Here is a 14,497-nt window from a genome sequence, read left to right on the forward strand (position 1 = left end):
TGTGATAGAGTTTTGAGCTTGACACAGTGGTTGAGTTTTTCGCTTTGATTTTTACAACCAGACAATAATTGTCAAGATCATAACATGGACGGTATAGCCTAAATTAGATTTTCTGGATTAATACCCAGAGAGGAATTAATCTTGAACAAAGCAGGGTACCAGACAAAGACCGAAAAATCATGCGACAGTACATGTATCATGTCCTATATAAATAAGGCATTTCATCTACTCGACAAACAATTTGCATAATTAAATTACAGTTTTGTACAATTAGTAAAATAAGAATGAACAGTTGCAAAACTTAAACATGTCATCACATAAATTGAGAATTATTACTTCGAAGAAAAACTAAAGTTATTTAACTCGACGTCAGTGAGGCAAGTTCATTAGTTTTTGCAGATAAATTTTATGATGGGAAACTCGTAGAATACGCTGCAGCAGTGGTAAAATGGAGTAAATGGAAAAAAGAATGATTCTAAATGCCAAGCAATATACGTATCAAAGTTTAAATGATTTTTGAATGGTTTTGGAATGTGCATGCCAACAATGCCCCACTTGCATTCTAAATGCCAAGCGATATACGTATCAAAGTTTAAATGATTTTTGAATGGTTTTGGAATGTGCATGCCAACAATGCCATACTTGCATTCTAAGTGCCAAGCAATATACGTATCAAAGTTTAAATGATTTTTGAATGGTTTTGGAATGTGCATGCCAACAATGCCCCACTTGCATTCTAAATGCCAAGCAATATACGTGTCAAAGTTTAAATGATTTTTGAATGGTTTTGGAATGTGCATACCAGCAATGCCCCACTTGCATTCTAAATGCCAAGCAATATACGTGTCAAAGTTTAAATGATTTTTGAATGGTTTTGGAATGTGCATGCCAACAATGCCCCACTTGCATTCTAAATGCCAAGCAATATACGTATCAAAGTTTAAATGATTTTTGAATGGTTTTGGAATGTGCATGCCAACAATGCCCCACTTGCATTCTAAATGCCAAGCAATATACGTATCAAAGTTTAAATGATTTTTGAATGGTTTTGGAATGTGCATGCCAACAATGCCCCACTTGCATTCTAAATGCCAAGCAATATACGTATCAAAGTTTAAATGATTTTTGAATGGTTTTGGAATGTGCATGCCAACAATGCCCCACTTGCATTCTAAATGCCAAGCAATATACGTATCAAAGTTTAAATGATTTTTGAATGGTTTTGGAATGTGCATGCCAACAATGCCCCACTTGCATTCTAAATGCCAAGCAATATACGTATCAAAGTTTAAATGATTTTTGAATGGTTTTGGAATGTGCATGCCAACAATGCCCCACTTGCATTCTAAATGCCAAGCAATATACGTATCAAAGTTTAAATGATTTTTGAATGGTTTTGGAATGTGCATGCCAACAATGCCCCACTTGCATTCTAAATGCCAAGCAATATACGTATCAAAGTTTAAATGATTTTTGAATGGTTTTGGAATGTGCATGCCAGCAATGCCCCACTTGCATTCTAAATGCCAAGCAATATACGTATCAAAGTTTAAATGATTTTTGAATGGTTTTGAATGTGCATGCCAGCAATGCCCCACTTGCATTCTAAATGCCAAGCAATATACGTATCAAAGTTTAAATGATTTTTGAATGGTTTTGGAATGTGCATGCCAGCAATGCTCCACTTGCATTCTAAATGCCAAGCAATATACGTGTCAAAGTTTAAATGATTTTTGAATGGTTCTGGAATGTGCATGCCAACAATGCCCCACTTGCATTCTAAATGCCAAGCAATATACGTGTCAAAGTTTAAATGATTTTTGAATGGTTTTGGAATGTGCATACCAACAATGCCCCACTTGCATTGCACACTTAAGAATAAGAACCAGTAACCTATATTAACTTGAAATAAGTCTGTTTTTAAGACAAGAAGAAATTTTGAATAATTAATGTTACTTTCAGATTAAGACATTAAACGCTTTGAAGTTATGTGTAGCTTTCTTACTACATACACATACATATACATAAGCTTGCATATACTTCTTACAAATATAGTCCCCCTCCGGAAAGGTCACCCATTTATATGGATACTTCTTGGGTGCAGAAGAGGTGGCCATATAAGAGGGGGACCAAAAGGACAAATGCTAGGGTTACTGACTGACAATGGCAGTGGTTTATATTTAACTGAAGGTCTGTATGTCTTGCCATCTTCAGTTTTTGCACATGGGTTGGTATATAAGATCTTTAAAAGCCTATTTATTTGGAGGTCTAAATGTCAAAGGTCAGGGTCACCATGACTTAATCAGGTGCAATAACCGGAGTTCATACAGTGACTTGTATTCTAATTACATTCTTTCATCAAAACTTTCCGATATGGTTCCATTGATGAAAGGGTCAAAGGTAAAGGTCACAGTGATATGACAAAGGATTTTAAGTTTCTGCATAGTAACTCACCGTCTGCCTTTTGTGCATTAACACAAGTTACAGTTTGGTTTTCCTTGATGAGATAATGAAATTGGATGATTTCAGAAGAAAAAAAGTCATGATATTGTCACCATGACCCTCAACACTTAGCAGTGTTTTCTTGTTTTAAATACAGTTATTTCATTATAATTTTGTAATTTAATGAACATTCAAATGCTTCTTTTCAGATGCAATGCCTTTGCCTAAGAAATTTGGAAAAATTAGATATGTGAATGTTAAATCTGAAAACTTAGACCTTTCATGAAATCAGATGAGATGGGGCACATAGTCTCTTTCTTTAAAAGTTTTGATCTTACTTTCAGCCAGACATGTTATAAGCATATGTTTTACCGATTATTAAAACCTGCAGGACACAAATATGATCTTGTCACTTATGGTATATACATTCTTGTAAGTTTAGTCCAAACATCGTAGATCTAAATCTGCCGTCACATTATGCATTAGTAGATAAGGGTCAATTTTGTTTTGTTTACTTCTGACAAACGTCATTGACAGTGCATTTTATGATGGCAGATTTGGGTTGGATTGTGAGTATAGACCATATATATACAATTGTTATTCCTATTCATTCAGTATATAAGTATTTAAATTGACATGACTGAGGCAGCGGCAGTAATAATTTAATTTGGAAACAGTTTGTCCAAGTTATGTGTCATGGTACATATGTGAATATTGTGTAGATTTGAATATCATTTTTGCTATGTACTCGAAGGAAATGAATAATATAGCAGTCAAATTAAATTTCAAAGTTCAGACATGGTCTTTTCAATAGGATACTGATAGTTAGCTAGCTTGGTTATGATAAATCAACTCTTTAAGGCAGAATGCTACAAACATGACAAAGGTTTTCTCTTTAAAAAAAAGCTATTGAGAAGCATCAGTGCACAAGATTTTGCATCTAACCTGTAAGATGGAGTAAGTCTAATAATCTAAAGGCACTATTATACTGGCATATGGGTCAGATTTAGTTGCAAACGACAAACTCAGATTTGCCATTACATAATTCACTGGCAGATCTGTGTCTATGTGGTCAGTTAGATCTAATTAATAGAACAACATGGACCCTTGTGCTGGTTAAAACTGACAACAATATTTCAAAAACAGTTTCTCTGGAAACTGATATTTGCTGATTAAGTTGAGATATCACTCCGATTAAAATTAAGTACTCACAGTAAGTAGATCTGACTGCAATAATAAAGGTTCATTTTCTGCTGATATCAATCCATTGTTTTTTATTAACCTATCAGAATTATTTTATTTCATATTAGGGAGTTAGAAACAATATGTTCAAAATGAAATTGTTCACTATCATAAATGGGAAAGTTGCTATTTGATTGGTGATTCGAAGGTAAATAGAACATGACGTTGTATGAAGTGTCCATCAGATCTCCACGATGAGAATGTTTAGGTGGCCTAAGTGGTTAGAGTGTCCACCTCAGATATGGAGGTTGCGGGTTTGAAACCTGAATGAATCATACCAAAGACTTATAAAGACGGTACTAATAGCTGCCTCTCTTGGTGCGCAGCATTAAGAGGTAAGTGTTTTGACTGGTTGGCCTTGTGGGGGGATAATGTGACTGGGTGGGACATCATGCCACATGTCTGTAGTAGGGGTAGCTATTTCACTAAATAATAGCATTGAATTCATTATACAGAGATTTATGAGTGATAACAATGATGATAAGTTTTTCCTTTAGTTATCGCCACAAAACTGCAGAATCACCCTTGTTAAGATGCAAGGTTCTGACTGAGATATTCCAAGTTTTTAGACTGAACTCAATAACGGTATTAATAACTTTAGCAAAGCTTATGTGGTCATTGGCGGTGAAGTTAATTAAGTTATTGATCCATAGTTTGATACCTTTAAAACTTAACAAAATAAATAAATAATAACAGGGCCAGAAATGATGTCATTGATATTTTTTGTAATGTAACTTAATTGTTATCGGACAAAAGAGAAATATTTGAAACTGGAGAGTCACATGAAGAGAGTTCCATGTTGTGGATATGTATTCTAGTTTCGTTTTCATTAAGGTGAAATAAGTTTCCTTGTCTACTTTGGATTGGTAGTTCGTTGAATTATGTTTGGGGAATAATAGAACAGTCACCTGAGCTTATTATGAAAATTTAAAATGACTTGGATAAAAACAATTTGGGCCAAAAAGGGGTTACAATGGTAGCTGTGGGAATACACCTTTATTTCAGATCAGAATGTAACTTTTGGGAAAAGTTTTGGGGGATGTTTTTGAAACTCAAGCGCAAACTTAAGAAACTTCAACTATATGTAGTATTAATTAGAATAAAGCGAGAATCAATAAAATTTTCAAACTTGTCTCTGATTTCCTTACTGATGTGCAACATTTTAATGGCGCAAATATACTCTGTTTCATATCAATATATATGGTTTCAGAAGCAGAACAGACCACTTGCTGGAAGGTTCATTTTTGAAAAATAAAGCTTCCTACGAAAAATGAAAATAAAAGGTCAAAAACGTCAAACCAAAGGCTCTAACTAAAACCGGGAGTTACTCTAATTTGGTTGCTTTATCTTTGTTGTTCATGCTTTTCAAACTTTTATTTACCCATCGGGACACTTATTTATGGTCGCAACCTCTCTGCTGCTGTCTTTTTATCCAATGATTTTATCGAGACCTATACGATAATGTGATCGAGGATAATGTAATTTTATCGCACACTCTCTACTGCTATAATTAAATCATTATTATATCAACCAAATATTTTATCAAGACCTACACGACATCTTGTTCTGGTATCATGTAAATTTATTGTTATAAATCCGTGTGGAGCAGACTGTGCTTTTGAAAAGAAGTTTTTGAAATTAATCATGTCCATGTCTCCTGAATATTTCACAGAGTATGTGTATAGCTCCATTAAACAGAACTAAAATATTGCAGTTATCTCTGATCACTTTAGGTATTTGTTTATATCGCTGAGTAACATAAATCACAGCAGTATTTTTATGTCTGCCTCGAGAACATATTCTAGCTGGATTTGATCGTTTGTCCAGCATTATGTCATCATATACCATGAGATTAACAAATTCATTGAGGTCATCTACAGATGGGGCTTCATCAATATCGGTGATAAAATTAATAATATCATGGCCGTCCTCATCCAACAATTTTGCATTTTTAATAAAATCTTTAAGTACATCATAGCATCTCTGATCATCTACAGATGGAGCTACTAAATACAACTTATCCCACTTGAGCATTCTCATTATCAAATTAAGCAGTAATTGCGTTTTACTAGACCCAGATGGACCTATGATAATTGCTCTGATAGAATTTGGTAGCGCTGGATGATGTTTTACTGGCTCTTGCTTTCGTGTCGCTGAGAAATCAATGACATCCATGTTATACAAATGTAATAAATAATATGAATCTATATTGTGTTTGATGTAGAGCATCACCTCACAAGTGGATTGGCAACAATAATAACAAAAAATAAAAGATCGGCACTTACAGGCAAATTGTGTGAAATTTAGTACAAATAAATATAAATTTATTTCGTCTCATATGAAAACTGTGGTGATATCGCTATTTCATTAGGAAAATTACCAGGAACTCCATGGGCTAAATACCCAGGAGACAAACCTCTTCTAGGATATAATTATTGTGGTCCTGAACCCGACTTGACGAGCGAGAACTACCAAGACCTGGAGAGTATCCAATAAATGCTATTGATCAAGAATGCCATGTTCATGATGTAGCTTATAAAAGTAAAGATTTACAACAACGACATATTGCAGATGTGAAGTTGATTCATTCATTAAATTCCATAAATATAATTCTTTCAGATAATCATTAGCTAATTGGTTGATAAGATCTACGATGAAAGGTAAGCTAGTTCTAGGAGCCAGTAATTAATCAACCGATTATTATAAAATAATGGAATCGATTTATTATAGCCCAAGAGGATACTGGAGAGGTAGAGCAGTGATTAGTAAACTCACTGCTGCAGCAAATGTTACACGTTCTGTTGCTGCAAATTGGTTAGCATGATAGGCAATATGGCAAATTTAGCTACCACCACCTAAACAAATTCTGCATGCACATTTTGATGTCAGTACTCCTAATGAAGTTCATCAAGCAGAGATTTTATTTTTACCACAAGATGCTATTAAAATTGATAGACGTCAATCACGTATATACAAATATGTGTTAACTGTTGAAGTTGTATCTGCTTTTGATTAAATTTATCAATGAGGACCCTTACGATAGCCACAGTTGCTACAGGTTGATCCTGACAAGGAATTTCTTGGTGCAGTATCATCTCTGATGAAAAAACATAATGTCAAAATTAGACGTGGACATAAGTGCAATTCATCATGATCAGGCGATTGTTGAATGATTTAATCGAACACTTGCTGAGCGGTTATTTGGATATCAATATGCAAAGGAAATAATTCATAAAGATATTAGATCTGGTGAATGGGTTGCAAGATTACCAAGTGTGATAGCTGCGTTAAATGATGAAATCACTCGTGCAAGTTCTATGAAACTCTTTAATGCAATTACATAAAAGCACATACCAATACAGTGACATAACTTTTCAAAACAACCAAATACTAGGTAATGTTACTGTAAGATATTTAAATGAACCTGGTGAACTTGAAGGTGGTAAAATAAGAGTGACTGATCATACTTGGAGTATTGCAGCACATAAAATTTCTAGCGTGGTAAGATCTACCGGTAGAGCTCCAATCTACAGACTAGATTCAACTGCGCAACATGGATTTGTATGCAAGCAATGACAAGTAGTTACTGAAGACACACAATTACCACCGCATTCACTTTTGTAAACTAGCACCTCAACGTCGATTACATTCAAAACATGTCAGCATCACATTTTCACGTGTGTGACCAAGACTACTATTAATTCTATCTACGGTAAATTGTCTTGGATTATTATTTGAATACTGCCACAGCATTACTGTGTTACAGCTCTCACAATGACTTTTTTGCTGTTGTTTCAGCATCATGATAAATTCGACATCGACATCAAAATCGCGCTTATTTTCTTTGTCACATTGTTTATAACTAATTTTTTTTCTTACTATATCATCGTTAGTTTTCTTCATTTGATTATTATTTTCTGTGAAGTCTATGATACTTCTCTGCAGATGAGATATTCTTCTGACTTGAGACACTGCGAGATAAACAAGTTTGACCATTCGATAAGATCGTCGACGATCCCAACATTTGTACGAGAAATGGTTAATCCTTGTGATGAAAGAATCACCACTGCATATCCTAGCATCCATGGGGTGTTGTCCATAGTTAACATGCTCTCAGCCACACTGACAGGAACTAAAACAATATTATTTAATACAAGAGTTTGTTTCTCTGACGATCCTGGTATATCAGCGTCGATATTGTGTTGTTGCGTATCTGCTAGTGAATGGTATGAGTAGATTTGAAATTTTTTCTTTATGTAACATAAATAATTGTTGTTGAAGTGTATCACGAACTATTTTTCTACTTGCCACTATCATGTCACTTAGTCTCCATAAATTCCAACAATTATTTATAGGAATTTCTGAAATTATTTGATGCATTATTTCACACTGAATTTTATTTGCTTGTAGTCTGATTAATTTCTTAAACTCTCCTAATTCTTGATCAAGTGCTCTATGATCATGAGTTATTTCTTCATAATAATCCACAAGGTTTTTCAGCCATTTATGTTTAGACAATCCAACAAAAGGTGGCTGTTAACCTAGATCACCACACATTATCACAGCAGTATTTTTTGTCATAACCTATCAAGAAATATTTTTAACGTTTCTAATATTTCATCCCAAACAATTATCCTTGGAATATATTTCGCACCAATTCATTTAGGTGTCCATTTATCTCCCTTCCTCCAACCTTAGTGAAGAACCTGGATGAAACATCTTCCAGATTTGACATGGAGATAAGCGCTGAGAAGACAAAACTGATGACAAATAGTGGCAAACAAATCTCAGCCAAGATTAAAGTCAGAGGACATGAATTGGAAACAGTGAGCCAGTTCAAATATCTTGGTTCCATAATCACTGAAGAGGGATGAAGAGCAGAAATTTTGTCAAGAGCAGCACAAACAATGGCAGCTATGTCAAAGCTAAGACCCATATGGAGAGACAAGAATATCTGTCTGAAAACTAAAATCAGACTGTTGCGAGTTCTAGTCATCTCAGTCTTTTTGTACTCATGTGAGGCATGGACCCTGACAGCAGAATTACAACGAAGAATCCAGTCACTTGAAATGAGATGCTACAGAACCAGTCTTGGCATCTCTTACATGGACCACATCACAAATGAAGAAGTGCGTAACACCATCAGGCGTGAAGTAGGCCAATATGAGGACCTCCTCACCACCGTCAAAAAGAGAAAGCTGAAATGGTATGGCCATGTCACTAGAGCCAACAGTCTATCCACAACAGTCCTGTAGGGCAGCGTCCAGGGTGGCAGAAGGAGAAGTAGACAGAGAAACAAGTGGACCAGGAAAAGTTTTGCGGAGACACAGGCATTGGCACATGATCGAGACAAGTGGAGGGAACTGGTCAGATGTTCAGCAGCACAGTGCCTCAAGGACCACACTAGGTCATGAGACTGATGATGATGATGATTATCTCCCTTCCATCGAAAGAATTTATCATAAGTGCATTATTTAATATTTCTTTCGCTCATTTCTCTTGCTGGCCTGTGTATAGGTGTTAATACAACTATATCAAAATTCCGAAATAATTCAATCACACGAGTTGTTTTACCACAACTTCCAGGCGCATTCAGATAAATTGTTTCATGTCTAGCTACAGGATCATATACCGATGGCGCAGATGATAATTTTCATATTTGATTTTTTGGTAATAAATATCCTTAATTTCAACGTCGGCAGATTTAGAATAATAAAGTATATTTTCTTTTTTTATTCTCCATTCACTCCATGGCGCATTAGTGCCGTTATGTAGTTGTTCTAGCAATCCTGTATTTTTTTATTGATATAAAATGAATCCGTAGTGACTCTTACAGCAAACCCAGGAACTCTATTTATCATCGGGACTAGATTTATTGAAACATATGCGAGCACAGAAGATCTTAAATGAGTAAACTGCGGTGAACAACTGTCAATATAACTCACAATTGTACCTATTTTAGTTCCGTCTCATAAATTAACATCACTTTGACTTATAAATGTGTTTCTGTTCATTGTATCCGCAATTATAAAATCAAGTTCGGCATCATCTATAATTAATCTTGTACATTGTTGTTTATGATCACACGATCCTCCTTGGGTAAATTTGCCGATTATTTTTCTGCCAGGCCCCTTTTGCGATTTTATTCTCAAAATCAGTTATATCAGGATTTTCACCATCAGAATATTTCTTTTTTGTGGTCACCAAACTTGTTTCTGCAAACTACATGATATAATTGCTTCATTTACAATCAACGATATCAGTATTTTTACATTGAGCATATACCGTAATAATACTGTTGGTGCCCACATTTTTTTCTGAAAAAATGTTTTCCAAACCAGATATAACAAATCAAATGATATTCGGCAAACTTAAATGCCTCAATACAAGCGAATCCCGTCAAGTCAAAATCCGGTAATGGTGCATTTATCGATACCCTGGTCATCTCGTGTGTTGGCTGTCCAAATCTCTCAACATACTTTTAACATTCTCCCATTGCAAGAAAACTTCCGGAATAAGATGCAACCATATCAACTGAAAGAACATCCTTATAATCATATCTGGTATTCCATAATCCACCCTGTCCATATTCGACATAATTGCGTTGTATTTCTTCAAGAAAATCCAGTCGTGTTGGTTCCACGAATTCTTCTCATTATCAAAATGAGCAGCAACTGACAGAATGGTAAACATCGTCATGTGATAAAAGCAAATGGTTTATGATAGGCTCTACAACTCCTTGTAACAAAGCTTGTGTAACAAATTATGTGGACTTCATATACAAAGTGTACAGAGAGGGAGTTTAGGACCTAAACCGTGTTTGAAATGTGGAGTTTGGTTTAGAGGAAAATTCAGCTGTGTGTGCACTGTAGTAGTAAAAAATACAGAGAACTGAAAAGATATTATGATAAAAAACAACACTGATAATAATGGCAAAGTTGCTAAAAGCGCAAAGATTATCCAGTCAGATTTTCATATAATCATTTAGACAAAAAATCATTTAAACGAATAATATGTATATAAATGGAGCAAAATGAATTTGTGAAACAACCTATCATCAATATTTATGAAGCATCTCGTGATGGTGCAATCAGGAATTGTCGACTAGTATTGGTTATCTAATGTTTTCATTTAATGGGGACAAAAAATATTACTCTCATAAAATTTATTTGCGAATGTTTTTTTGGGAAGGGGTAATCAAAGACGGTCTTGTGATTGATCTTATTAATAAGCAAAAAACTCGATGATTCTTTAGATAATTTACGAGCCATTACACAGAGTCAAATTTGGAAATGCTGGACATAGCAGTAAGATCGGAAACGCAGTTGTATCTACAAATATAGAAAGTGGTGAAGAAAAAATATTTCAATCAATGAATGCAGCTGGCAAATATTTTGATATTTGAATGTCTTCGGTCAAGCGAGTCGCAAATAATATTACCAGGTCTGCTTTCTCTAAGAAATACAAGCACAAAATACTTTTTCATTATTGTTGAAGGAAGATAACTCTGTCAAACTAAAACGATCTCGGACAGGGTAATTCAGTAGTTACCTTGCTTGCTACTATGTAATTGAGATCAAGAAGGGAGATAATTCTGTAGCACATTTTTATCCAGTTAGAGTTTTTTAAAATTTTTTTAACCGTAAGTAAATATTAACCATCTATGTGGTATTAATTATCAGTGGAGTAACATAATTTAATAATAGTTCAAATTAGTAGAAGGATAGTTCTAACTTATTGACAAAATCAAGGCATAAAACAGTGGTCACACACCCGCTTCTAATCAATACAATTCAGTTATTTTTAGATCTCTCTGACATACAGAAATACGTGTATTTTAAATTTGACTTTGTCAATTGCACACACATATCTATCTATCTATCTATATATCTATATCTATATCTATCTATCTATCTATCTATATATATATATATATATATATATATATATATATATATATATATATATACAAGTATTTAATATGACGTGTTCAGGAAAATGGAAAATGAATCCACGCCGTGGTTATTTGTAGAAAATCCAGCACGGTTAAGTTTGTAATAATTTCTGAAACGTATATAAGCAAGATATGTTCGTAGTGCAATTCTAGCGTGTTGGATTCTCATTCTTGATATCCGGCGTTCAAATACCGTGGCAGAAAACTGTCGACGGTGATGATATTTCGCAATTTTTCATTAAAAACGGTGGGGTCCACTCCAAGCCCGAATTTCAACAGAAAAATATAATATTCTCTTGTGTGCTCTTTTGCACTCTCCTGCTGTTGATTATTGTGGTGTGTGTGTGTGTGTGTGTGTGTGTGTGTGTGTGTGTGTGTGTGCATATACCTTAATACAATGCTGTAAATATACTACTACAATTAAGATTATGTATTGCGCCGTTCTCAGAACTATGACTGAATTTGATATGTTGTAAATAGCTTGATACAATAAATATGAATCTTTTAAAAAGAATATATATATTTATTATTATTATATAATGAACTGAGAATGTATTAATGACATTATTTCTGCAACTAAAAAATTAAAACATGACGGCATAAAAATTCATCTTGAGGCAGAAAACGTTATTTGTGATTTTGAATCATTGCAAACACAAAAATTCGAAGATAGATACATACTACCAGCAGAATACAGATTTGTAAAGCAAATCCAACAATGTATGTTCCAAAGTTTGGCTATGGTTAAAGATACAGAAGTTAAAAAATATTTATCTCTCTGACGCGCGATTGAAAACATTAGATCATAGTTAGCTGACGAATATGAGAAGAGAGAGATTATTAACGCGCTTGAGGAAGCTGAAAAAGTTGATATCAGATCGTCAATGTGAATGTAAAAGTTTTAACAAGATCGCTAAGGGGGATTGTGAAATTGAAAGTAGTGACTTTGAATCTTATGGCAACTGGGATCCCTTTCGTGGCTTGATTTATCCTTGACTTTGTCAATTTATATTTTTATACAATGTTTTATTTTTAATTTTTTTTATTTATGTACTTTTTACCAAAGTCAGTATAAAAAAATACTACTATAATCCCTGAATGAAAATCTCTATGATCTTATATAGAAATTAATATTAAGAATTTTTTCTTAAATCAAGTAAATGACCATTTTGGTCAGTAAATTTAAAATGAATTCGAGTCAATAAATTATTAGGACAACGTAGACAAACCGGATTAATGTGTTCTTGTACAATCAAATGTCCATGGGGTACTTGCGGTGTAAATGTATATAGAATATATCCTTGTTGAGCGTGATTGTGTTTTTCAAGGTCGATTTGATAGCTGCCATTAAGTTACGTCGCATTTAAGATTGCGACTGTTGAAGTGATATTAACAATTCATGGTGAAATATGATATTAACAATTCATGGTGAAATATGACGGCCTTCACCGTGCGGATCATTGTTATGTCTGAGATTTACTGGTGGTATAGGTGTTTTTCTCCATGACTTTTAGGAAAGTTTTCATTGATAAGATCGTTGACTGACTTTTTAATCAGTCAGTTCTAAATTCTGGTGTTACAAATGTTAGTAATTCTGCTTCAGTTATTTTATAATGATCGAGAAATATCTCTTTACGAATAATTATTCTATTATTTTCTTGTGGTGATCTACAAATTGCAACATTTATATTGACAGATTCAATATCTGATAGAATTTGATTTAAATGTTGTATTGTTTCAATGACTTTCTTTTCTATCGCAGCTGATAAAGTTGGTTCATGAACAGTGGTAACTATTGTTTTATTCTTTTCGTTATCGATTTAATTCTGAGCTGGAATTCATCATTGATTTGATCAATTTGATAATTTCTTGTTGGAATTCTGACAGCTTGCCAATCGGTATTCCAATCATCTTATTCTTACTTGCAAATACATGCGAATCATTTGCTGGTAATCCAACGAATGATTTTGATCTGATATTTGACCATCTGCAATATACTCGTAATTGTGCTATCGCTTTTTCTTTTGATGGAAATTCAGTTGGAAAGTTGACGCTAAATTCAGGATTATTAGAGCTTATTGATATCATCGTTGGTTTTGACGGGGCTTTATTATCAACAATTTGCTGAAGTATTTCGTTCGGCGTTGATATTATTATTATTACTATTATTATTATTCAAATAAGGCGTGGATTCTATCAGAGTCATTGCTTGTTTGTAAATTCTAATCATCAGTGTAAATTCAAAATCTGATATTTTTCGATCACTAAGACATATTGATAATAACGAAGATAATTTTGAGTATGCTGGCGTGGCTGTGTGTAACTTTATTATGTGATCATGTAATTTTGTGTTTGTGCATGTACATTTTTGTTTTGCAATAATATTAAGAAAGCTAGCAATTGTTGTTGCAGCTGAAATACAAATTGTTAAACTGCTGGTGCCATCGCTAGCGATGGTGATTTTGTTGATAATAATACAGCGGTTCCAGCAAAGGCAGTAGACGTCGAATACACAATTGTTTCAACAACAACTACACGTCTGCAATATATTTTTACTTTCACTGTATATTCATCGTTATTTTTTTTTTTTGCTATTCACGTGCTTGATTATATCTGTAATGTTGCGCTACACGTTGCACATTGATTGGAGTGCTCATTATATTTTAATTAAGTGGGAATTTAACGATTAATTCAAGACACCAACAGTAAATTAAGCCGTGTTTTGTTCCTTTGGGTTCCACAGTAAATATACCTTCGTCGTTTTGCTCCAACATCAATAACAGAAATCCAGGAGATCCACTTGTCGGAGTCAGAAGTGGATAAAGCCGTGAAATTGTGGTGGATATTGTAAATGTAATA

This window comes from Sinohyriopsis cumingii, chromosome 19, assembly GCF_028554795.1.
Source record: "Sinohyriopsis cumingii isolate HCF-2022 chromosome 19, ASM2855479v2, whole genome shotgun sequence".
NCBI classification, from domain to species: Eukaryota; Metazoa; Mollusca; class Bivalvia; order Unionida; family Unionidae; genus Sinohyriopsis; species Sinohyriopsis cumingii.